Genomic DNA, 11,299 nt, shown 5'->3' on the forward strand with positions numbered 1-11,299 from the left:
CCGAGACACCCCAGAAGATCTCGGCCGGTGAGCAACAGAAGCAAAGGTTGTTTTATAGGAGTTTATAAAACATCTCGGCACCTGCTTGCTAATAGCTTTATACTGCCAATCTGGAAGAGCAGCGTTTCATGAAGCAAGGAAGAAAGGGACATCAAAAGGTGTCTGCCAGCGCTCACGTTGGGAAGTGAAGTGTTGTCCAGGTAAGCACCCACTGGCTAGTCACTGCAGAGGACACCCTAAAGGGACGGTCTGTCCAGAAAGTGCTGAAAACCCACTAACAGGCCATTTAAGGTGCCTCAGGTTGGGAGAGAATATTTAAATCGATGGAGGCTGGTTGCCTAACCACCCCATCTCCCCCCAAAATTAGACACTTACCATCCCTTGAGAGTCCATGCTTGCAAACAGAAGCACATAAGAGTTCACCTGCTGTGTAATCTCCGCCTTCGCTGCTTAATGCATATTGCATTGTCCTGCGGAGGCAGTTGGGAGGGAGGCACCACCAAGTCAGCAACGCCTGCTTTTATTCTCAACCACTGAGTCACCGGTGGCCATCGGACACGATGCGAGGAGCACAACTTCCCCTCTACACCATGCCTTAAGGTAACAAAAAAAAAAAAAGCAGCACTTGCATAGCAATTTCCGCTGCTGCAAAACACTGGATCCAGCCAATTTAGAGCCAGAAACCTCATTTAGGGGGAAAGAGCAAACAAAGAAACAGCCGTTTGGTAACAGTTGTATTGGGCAATCCGGGAGTGGCTTTGAAAATACGATGCACCAATTAACCAAAAGTTGAATCTCATCTTATGCCAGGAGCTCATGTTAGAGGCTCAGGATGTGTTTTAAACCACTGAAGTCAAGGCTTTTAATCCTTACAAAGGCCACTGAAAACCAAAGCGTGGACATTCCTAGGATAAGAGGTCTGGATGTACGCCGTACAGTACAATAGTGCATTGTGAGCCGTCTCCAACGTTCGCTTGCTGTACGCTGAAGTCGTGTGTTATAATTAATGTAGAACCGCCCCACGAGCCATTTCATTGGCGTGCCACACACCCAAATTAGCGCGCGCTCACCAGCTCACACAAGTCCGTTTGCAGCAAGCATCCCCGATTGAACAGACAGCCCTATTATTATCTGCCTGCCTATGAAGTGGGACCAACTGCACCAAAACAATAGTGCCATGCAAGTCTGCACTGCTTGGTGACAAGGGAAAATCCCAGACCCAAGGCTTGGTAAACACTCAGGACTAAGCCATGTGCTTCAATGCCTTATTTCTGCCCTTTAAGTAACTTCAGATCTTAACTCCTCAGTCAACATCCTTTCCGAAATGCCGTGGTTTGGTTTTATGCTACTAATGGCAGCAAAAGGCTGACTTCTATTTAGTGGGCCTGGGTGTAAAGAAGGAAGAAGATGCTAAGTTTTGCTCAGCAGCCAGGGAATTGCATAGAAGCCAGTGGTTTTCAACCAAAAGTGGGCAATTATTTGCCCCCTCATCCCCCCTGCAACAGCCCAGGGACCATGCACCCTACAACTCCTCCCCGCCACCAGTGCCCAGCAGCAGCTCCTCCCCACTATCCCGCTGGGCAGCCCGAGGCGACGCTGATGGAGGTAGCGACAGCGGTGGAGAGGAGATGCAGCCTGGGTATAGGCTCCGGGCAGCAAGAGTGGGGAGAGGGAGGCAGACGCTTTTCCCCTGCACCGAGCAACAGCTTTTGCCTGGCTGCAAGCGCTGCTCAGCGTGGGCACGCGGCTCGGAGCAGGCGCAGGGTGGGCGCCGTGCATGTAGGTCCTGGCTGGTCTGCTCCAGCCAGGGAGAGCGTGCAGGATGGGCCGAGGCCGGGGCTGTGCACATGGGTCCCCGTCATTCTCCACGGGACTGGGACCAGCAACAGCTGGAAGGACTCCTACAAGTGGAGTCCAGTCGCGGAGCCACCCCAGCCCCACTGCATACCTGGGGGTGGCCAGCTGTGCCATGGGCCAGGTGGGCCCAAGGCACCCTCCACAGGCCCACCCGTTTCACATAGATAGGAACAGGACTCAAGGTGAGGCGATAGCGATGCCAACAGATGCCACTTTAAAAAGAGAAGCCAAAAGGAGAATTCAGTACCCTAAAGTTGCAAAAGACCTGTTCCACGCTGAATTTGGGGACCTTTAGCAGTACCCCGAAGATGCCTAGATAGCCCATTTGCACCTGCTCAGCAAGACAGGGCCCCTAAGCTGCAGGGAACATGCAGTGCCACACATCTGCCTTTCCATCCCCAAAGGCCATGAGTATTTTCCCTTGCAGCCGAGATCAACAAGGACAGGGTTTTTATTAATCCCACAGCCATTTCAGGAGGTCAGAGGAGACTGCATTACTGGAGCACAGAGAAGGGGCTTAGGAGTTCACCGCCAGCATCAGATCAGCGCATGCAAGGTACCAAGTCACACGGCCCTCGGGTTCCCTACAGCACTTGACGGAGCCTCATCCGACAGACCGCACAACAAGTCAGCACGGGAAATGCTACCAAATGCCAGAGGCTTCAACGGATCCAAGACAGTCGGTTTCAGTTTTTGTCTGCTCTTTAAAAAAAACCAGATCTGGACACCAGAAATCCCACTTCCCAGAACAGAGGCCCCAGCAGAAATCAGTGCCAGAAATAAAACCGAGTCAGTGCCGCTGACATGATTCACGGACAAGCATTGTATACATGTCGGCCACCACCGAGTGCGCGCAGTGGGGGCGGAGATGTTTCGGCTGTTCCTTCTGCTCGCAGATTTGGAGGCCGGGACGTCAGGATGTCGTTGGTGCACAGTACCGTAGTGTACGCTCGAGAGCCACACCACAAAAGAAGAGTCCCTAGACTGCGCCCTGCTAGATGTCCCCAAACTCGGGTCTCTTGCTACATCAGGAGGGGGGTTAGGGCCAACACTTCTAGTCTTTACTCAGCAATTACTACAGGATCTTTGCCCGAATAGGAGCCACAGGCTTGGGCAAGGTAAGCGTAAAGAAGCACTGGCCTACCTTCAAGAAAGTCGAGGACACAAAACTCATTCCACTTGTTTGCATTAGGGTCTCGGACGTGATCAGTGTTTCAAGCCGGCTTGCTCCCTTGCCAGGGCAGACAACCCTTCAGTGTACAGATCCTTATAAGGCTACAAATGTTAAACAGCACAAGGTTTACAAGGCAGGCCAAGGATCCCAGCACTTGGGATCCAGAAACAAGCCCAGCAAGCATCTGCTTCAGCCGATTTTCAAAACATCCCACAATCGGCCTCCTCGGCTTTACAATCGGTCACCATTTGTGCTTTTGAGAGGTGTCGCTCAGCAGACTTGGAGCAGGCGGACACAGCGCAGCCAAGGGATCTCCAGGGCAGCTGAGTTCAGTCTGCTGCTATTGCAGGCACCATGGCAGGGAGGGGATAGCTGGTGCTTCACTTCAGCTTTGCTGGCTCCCCACCTTGCAACGACAGAAGGAGTTCCTCCCATCAAAGCATTTTAGGATACCGCGCTCCAGGCAGGGAAACCGAGGCACAGAGGAGCGAGGATACCGCGCTCCAGGCAGGGAAACCGAGGCACAGAGGAGTCGAGAGAGTGACTTAAAAGGGCCGCAGAGCAAGTCAGCGGACAAACTAGAAGCACAGTACGCCATCCTGACCGAGACCCAGGCTTCAAGAGCAAGGCTGTGCTGCCTCCTTATAAGCTGCATGATTATACAGCCAAATTGGAGAGACTGCATACAGCGCTAAAGAAATAATACCATCTGGGTGCAGGAGTGCTGGACGGGCCTGGCACAGTTCAAACTCAACTGGGTCACGTGGCCTCTCAAAAAACTTTCCACGCTAAAAATAGCCAATAGCAAATGCTCTGCCTTATAAGCCAGGCAGGAACAGGAGAGGACAAAAAACCAATTGCAGCCAGGAGGACTCAAAGCCCCTCTGTAATAAGCAATTCAGATGAGATGACCTACTGGAAAGACATGCCCAAAGGAGTCCCCTACACCAGGCTGACTTCAGTGCAAGGCAGTCACCCTGGAAGATAAAAGCAGAGCTGGACGTTCGTAGTCAGCCCTCCGCGTGCACGTGACGGACGTGTGGGCTGTCTTCATATTCCAGTCCTTGCCTGGCCTTCTCTGTTTTCAGACAACCACGGCGGAAGGAGGAATCCTACCCAGGGCAGAAAGTGGCCCAAGGACAGGTGGCAGGGAAGGGCGAGGGTGTCCAGGCAAGCGGGACTCCGACATCGCATTGCAGGGCATCTTAAATTAAATCTACTCTCTGAACCCCTAAGCGTGCACGAGATCCACCGTTCAGAAACGCTGCCCCTGCTCTGCCAGGACATCCCTCCTACGTACAATTAAAGCACGCTCACAAGTTGTGAGCTCTTAAGAGTGAGTCAATAGTTATAAAAAAAGAAGTCCAGGGAAAAGAAAGAGAAAACGCAGAGTGGGAGACTCTGGAAAGACAGACTATTAGATTGGCTTTTGTGTTTTCAAGAACCACCGTTGAGCAATTCAGAGAGTTAACATCAGAGGCCTGAACGCTACAAACACCCATGATGCCCACTCTGCGAGCTCTCGCCCCCCCACCATCCTTGCACCTAGGTCCTGGCAGAACAAGGATGCCAGATCGGCAAAGTCTCGAGGAAGTCTCTTCTGCCAAACCCTCAGAGTAGCCTGCTACAGCAATGCCAACAGGAGCGCTCGGGATGCCAAGCAGAGTCCCCAGCACATCCCAACACCTTGCGCGTGCTCCCTCCTTCCGACAATAGGAGTTGACCCCTGAAAACACTTCACGTACTTCAGAACTCAGACCCATTTTGCAGAAGCATAAACAGAGGCACAAAGCACTCGAGAAACCAGGCAGGTGTTACACTAGATCAGCTGTGCAGCAGGAGCCCTCAACATCGTCCTGTGTTTTCAGTGCCGGACCAGGACGCAGCCTGCTGCTGAAGGTAAGCTGCTCTCCGCCTGGCCGGTGCCATTGCTCATCACGCCATGCCACGCTCCTTTCCTCCCAGTCTGAACGAGCTATGCCAATGCGACATATTTTACTAGCACTGTTTCCTTTTGCAGTGAGCTTGTACCATGATGCTCGCTCCTAGCACGAGAAATGAACGTGGCACCAGCAGGACTAGGACTATGCGCCGCTCTCAGGCTGGAGCAGAAGCGTTCGGGGCTGTTTTTTTTTTTTTTAAACAGGACAGCTGCAAGTGAGGGTTTGAAGTGAAGCATCCACACAGCTTTGCTGCAGGTGTCTTTAAAACAGGCACCAGGTTGAAAAACTTCCAACATGCAAATAGCAACTCGGGCCGTAACGCTTTCCTCACCAACTCACTACTACCCAGAGGCTCATGGTTGATGCACACTACCGAGCCCACTCCTCCCGCAATGCAACGCTCTCATTAACATTAACCCTATCATATGGTCTAGCTCCTGCTTGCTCTCTATATCCCATTACCTTCTCACCCCAGGCACTTCATTATTTATGATGCCCTCAGTTCAGCTGCTGGCCCCTAATGAATCCGGCACTCGCAAGGATCGACAAGATCACCGTCTCATCGCTTTGCCCAGCGCCACTGTATTTAGAAGATTAAGCCCTTGTAACAGGTGTGCACTTTTGGGAAGTAGTGGAAAGGTGTCTCCTAAATTCAAGGCATTAGCTTGCCAGCTGCTTTGGTTTAGACCCCGCACAGAGGATGTACTAACACATAACCACCCTTCAGGAGCCCAGGAACAACTACCTTCAGCACCGCAAGCACGCCAAGAAAGGGGTGCACTGCAAGCACAGCAGGCAGGCAGTCAATGAAGCCCTGCTCTCCCCGTGTCCTGAAGAAGCCCAGGGGAATGGCCTTGAACACAGAGTAGCTCAGGTGCACAGAGATGTCCTGACTGGGAGATGCCAGACCTAGACAGGCTGAACAGTAAGCTCCAGTCACCTCCCTTCCCAGGGTTTCCTGACCATGAAATAAATAGATGCTCTTTTAATCAGTAGCTGCCCAAGCAGCCAAGAGGCAGCACTCTGCATTCCCCGATTGCCAATGGCAAACAACTTTTTAAATCCGTGATCAGCTAACATACCCGACAGTTCCTGGACTCCAACTTCTTCCCACTCCTCGTTTCCACGCCGCTTGGAGGAGAAGAGTCTGTTTCCAGAGCATATTCACGGGTACTAGGTACATCTAGTGCTTCAGCGCTGTCTGGCACTGTTGGAAGTAATAGCGGCTTTGCCAGCCACTTCAATAGATGCTGGTTCAGACACTCGGCCAGGCCTGTCGTGTTTAGCTAGGAAATGAAACCCAGCAAAAAGCAAACAGCATTTCAAGGCAGTCAGGCGATGCAAACTGTGCCTGCCTCTGTACAGATAAGCCAAACGCAAATTCGGGGACAGAAGTAGCCACTTCTTCAGCATACTTTGCCTCAACGTGCAAATAAAGGCTGACTAATTCGAGCCAACAGGTGGAAGGAAGAGGCAGAGAGCCAGCCCCCTCCGCGGGAGGGTTTTGTTAGAAGTGGCAATGTTAATGGGCACGTAGGTGCTGCTCTTTACAGACAGCAAGAGCTACTTAGCCGATTTTACCCTGCAACAAGTCCTTGATAAACAGCGCCTGGAAACAAAGCCTGAACCGAGCCCGCACAGAGGAGAAAACGATTAGAAGCCGTGTTGCTCTGGAGTCGTGCCTGGCCCGGCGAGACCCCGCCGCAGGAGCGGACAAAAAAAGCCTCAAGTGCCTGTGAAAACCCAAGTGCATTTTCTACTTTTTAAGTTCAGAAGAGGGAGCAAAGGTCTCAGGACCCAATACAGAGCTTGGGGCTTGCATTAAATGATGCAGTGGTGACAACGGAGCAGAGACCTTGCAGGAAGCTGTGCCGTAGATCAACCGGGGACAGACTTCGATCGCAACAGCACCTACAAATCCCAACGCAGACAGGGATCTCTCTGCATTAGGTGCCACCCATGGTTTTTCACATACAACATCCCTAAACAACACGCACTGTTTTGGGAAGGTAGAATTTAAAAGGGGGGCTTTTTCCAGAGTCACCAGCAACTGCGAGACATACAACACATCCTCCTGGGAACTTGGGGTGCACCACAAACTTCTTGATGCCAGCTGCCTCATCCAGACCATCTCCTAAGCTGCCACACTTTCTGGATGCTACATTTCTAAGAGGATGTACTGTGCATTACCCCTTTGCAAGGGCAGCGGCAAGGCTGTTATTATAACTCTTTACCATGAGAAGTTCTTTTAAGTTAATAAAAAGTGTTTCCACATTGCAAGCCTCGCTTCTGCTTCAGGCACAGCCAATAACGACGATTGAGGGGGGTAACAAAGGACTCCACCCTCTTGGCAGCTGCCTGACATGCACATCCTTGTCTCCAGGCTTGCTTTTCCACCGAAGAAAACAGCCTCCCCACTTAAAGCACCCCAAAACTAGGGGGAATTTGGGGGAGAGGTATAGGTTGTATATGAGAAACTACAATATCCCAATAGTGGGAGAGGCCTAGATGGTCTTGAAAAGCTTGCAGTCTACATAAGACAAAGAGAAGCAATATTAAACAGTCCCATTTTAAGAGGCGGGGGGGCGGAAACTGAGGCAAGCTGCTTCCTCTCCTTGTGCCAAGAGCACACGGGACACCTGTAGCAGCTTCACGAAGTGAAACAGATCTCTTGAACCCCAGGCCACAGTGTTAGCATCACACCACCCTCCTGCCTTACGGGAGGGAAGGGTGCCCAACACACCTGCTAAAGGATGGTCTGCCCCCCACTGAGGTCAACAGCATGATTGCAATGAAGGTCAGTTTTGAACGTGAACCTTTTAGTTCACCTTGGGCATAAGGAAGGGAAGATGATTGCAATGAAGGTCAGTTATGCCCAAGGTGAATCAAAAGGAAGGGAAGCAGCAAGCGGCGAGCAGGAGCGGACGGCAACACTTTCGCTCCCTCGTGCAGGGTCTAGGCTCTCCCGAGCTGCCAGCTCACAAAGTGTCATCTCTGGAAAGCTGAGGCCCTGCACAAGTGGCACACGGATCACAAGGCTTCTCCAGGAACAGCTGCTACTTATACACTGGAAGTCACAAATTCAGTGGTCACAGACGACGAATCTCTCCACCTTACTGCCAGGTGGTTGGAGAGATTAAAGAAACCTCCCATGCGAGCTCCTTAGAAGGAGAGATCCATTTCTTCTTTGAGGAAGTGAAGACAATGCCTAACCACAAGGCATGGTCTAGAAGTCCTCATTTGACTTCTAGCAATGGTAGGCAATTTTGATGTGGCAGCAGGGGGGGAAAAAAAAAAAAAGTTAAACCCACATCATGAAGCACAAGAAAGCCTTTTTTAAGCATTCAAACCCACATACAAACACAGCCTGGACAGTCAGACAGCTCGCAGTTTTGAGGCAGAGCAGATTCTGGATGCATTACTTAAAATTACGCTTCAACTCCTTAGAAATAGCAAGCACTCGCCCTCAAAAAAACCTAGATGCTTTAAAAAGGCACCTCAAATGACCAGTTGCTTCTGACAAGATACTTGGTTGTATGTATATAAAGAGAGAGAAATGCTCATCATTGACATCAGTTTTTAAATAGGAAATCAAGGAGTCCCTGTTAACCGTCTAAGTGTTTCATTACTTCTATCGATTGAAAAGAGCATTTCAAAGGGCAACACACATCTGCTTATTCAAGAGCTTCACAGACAGCAAAATTACCCTAATAAGTGTATGGCTTACAGCAGGGAAGGGCACCGGGAGGATGAAAGCTGCAGATAAATAGGGCTGTGGCATTAAACAACATTTGTGTTCCTCTCACAGAAATCCTGCCATTAAGCGGTACCTGCTTTCAAAGGACCTCCTTGAAGGTAACCTTCCCCCCCGCAACTCCCCCTTCTCAAAAGGGATTCAAGCACTTCAGTGACTTCGAGTCTTAAGGTCAGACCCACAAAAGGCACTGTGGTGCCCAAATCCTACAAAATTTCAATGAGGCCTTGAGCACTTCTCAAAGTTTCACACCCAGGCTATGAGCAGAAATAACTCGTAACCGCTTTAAGAAGAGGGCACACTAGCTAGGATAATAAACCTGTTGCATTTGCAGCCATACAACAGAGCTTAAAACAAATCAAATCAAATCACTGCAACTGTAACCTTGAATAAAACAGGGCTAGAGTTGAAAGTATTCTGCAACATCGGTATCCCTACAGATGCATCCACTGTAAAATCCTATGTGAACATCACTTGGTACCAATAAAACAATTACGCTCCACTACAGTCCACGCATCTGAACTGCCCTCCACCACCCTACACACAGCTTAAATCCTTAAAACATTAAAGAAAAGAGGCTGGGCTCGGGCTGTAACCCTAAATAAAATGCTTTCTAGATGTTTGCAAAGCACCCAGCACAGCTGAACTCCAGTCTTGGCTAGAGCAACAGCCAGATCGTGTGCGGTATTGGTAGGCCGCAGCCCTGTTGTGCTAGGTGCCGAACGAGCATGCTGCGAGCTACAAGGTCTGGATCAAAAGCTTACAAGCCAAGCGGCCAGCACGCTGGCAGCTGGAGCAGACACGATCAGGAGACCAAGGTGGCTTTACAACCTTGGCGACGCCGAGAGGTTAGAAGGCAGCATGCTCTGCTCCTATCCACGCCAGAGATGACGGATCCCAGCCTGCAGGGCCATCGAGCCAGCTCTTCCCGCGAGCACTAAGGGTGCACGAGGATTTTCACAAGCACTGCAAAGAAAGCGCTCAGCAACACCACACCAGAAATGGAAGCGGGGGGGAGCCGGCATTTTGGTGCCAGGATAGGAAGTCTCGATACACAGCAAGCAGCGGAGGGGCTCGTGACTGCGGTTCGGTCAGCAAAGAACTGAGACGGGGGCTTGATCTTTTGGACCTGCTCTGAATTTTGCACTGGGTTGGTACCGAAATGCAAGTCAGTTATTCAATTACAACCACGCTTCGGCAATTTGCATACGAGCCTGAGGAGCTTGTAACATTAAGAAAAAAGTAAAAATACTTTGAAGCGCTTTAAGTTCACCGACTGAAAAGCACCAAGAGCACAGGTGTAGCAGCTGCCCCAACAGGTATTTCGCCCATTATGCAAATGGCTCAGCTAGGGGACAAAGAGCAAGCGACTTGCTCAAGGTCACACAGCAGCAAAGCGGCTATCACCGCTCCCAAGCCCCGCGCTGCTCAGACGCCTTCTCCGCGGAGGACAAGGCACGCTGCCTCACGGAGCAGCTGTACCATGCTCCAGCAGGTCACATGCTCTCTCCTTCCCATTTCACCGCCCGGCTCCTGTGGCTGGGGCTCGGAGTAGATGATTCACAGACGCAAAACAAACAGGAGACGTGAAGTTAGCCTCTTTTCCTATCACTTTCCCCAGCAACAGGTCCTTTCCTTTCACCAGAAGCAAAGTCCACAGGCCTTTTGATAACACTGGCCAGACATCAGCAAGCCAAACGCCTTCCAAACAAGCCAGGCTGGCCCTTGCAGTGTTGAGAAGTCAGTGCTACCATCACTCTCGCACCCTCCGGTCTTCCTGAACACGTGGCCAGCAGAGAAACACGTGATTTAGGATATCGGATAGCAAAGCACCCACGAAAAGACAGGCCCTAAGGACACATCTCGCAGCCCCCTCCTTGTACGCCCTCAACTCGGAGCGAGCGCCGCCGCGCGTCTCTACCTCCCGCCGACAGAAGTTCAACTTGCAACTTGAACGAAACAACTCTCCCCGGGCAGCCAAGCCGATCGAGTGCTGCCGAGCCGGCTTTGCACATCCTCCAGCATTACGCCAGCCTTCGAGGGAGGCAGAGGTGGTGCGAGGACCCGAGAGGCGCTAGCTAATTTGCAGCCTGTCGGCGCCCGGAGGGTGCCGTCCTGCCCGCGCCGTGCAAACGCGGGCAAGTCTTTACTCGCGCAGCCCCGGCGTTCGGTGGGGTTGCATCACTGCCGAAAGGGCGCCTGTAGCCCAGGCATAGGGTTTCCTCCACGAAGGAACCGTTCGCACGCGGTCGTGGAGGCGGCGCTCACGCAGCGCCGCTGCCTGGGCTGAGCATCTACCAGGGACCCCTGGGCCCGCTCCTTTCTTGGGGAGTCTGGGGAGGGGGATCCCCATGACTTGCTGTGGGTCTGGGGGGCCAGGAGGAGACCCCCCCCCGCCCCCTCCGTGGCTGGGGGTCGGGGGGGCCGGGAGGAGCCCCCCCCCCGCCCCGTCCCCCCAGAGGGTGGGCAAGGGGGCTCACTTAGCTCATGCACCCGCAGCCAAAGCAGGCGGGGATGGGTGTGGGGGGGTGACCGTGACCTTGACCCCCCCCAGCTCCGGCGGGGAGGGGA

General features: G+C 52.1%; 1 protein-coding gene across 4 annotated transcripts in view; it reads right to left on the minus strand.

The window, feature by feature from the left end:
- The window catches only part of AKAP1 (A-kinase anchoring protein 1), a 28,822-nt gene extending 21,079 nt beyond the window's left edge, over nucleotides 1-7,743 (minus strand). For 2 of the 4 annotated variants that reach the window (XR_003095350.1, XM_025210514.1), the window contains exon 1: nucleotides 3,002-3,110. The gene's annotated coding sequence lies outside the window, so the exon portion shown is untranslated. Of the gene's footprint in view, nucleotides 1-3,001 lie in introns of all 4 variants that reach the window. The other 2 variants (XM_025210527.1, XM_025210534.1) reach the window with 2 other exon arrangements.
- Between the last annotated feature and the right edge of the window lie 3,556 nt (nucleotides 7,744-11,299).

Source organism: Alligator sinensis, unplaced genomic scaffold (genome assembly GCF_000455745.1).
Source record: "Alligator sinensis unplaced genomic scaffold, ASM45574v1 scaffold118_1, whole genome shotgun sequence".
NCBI lineage: Eukaryota > Metazoa > Chordata > Crocodylia > Alligatoridae > Alligator > Alligator sinensis.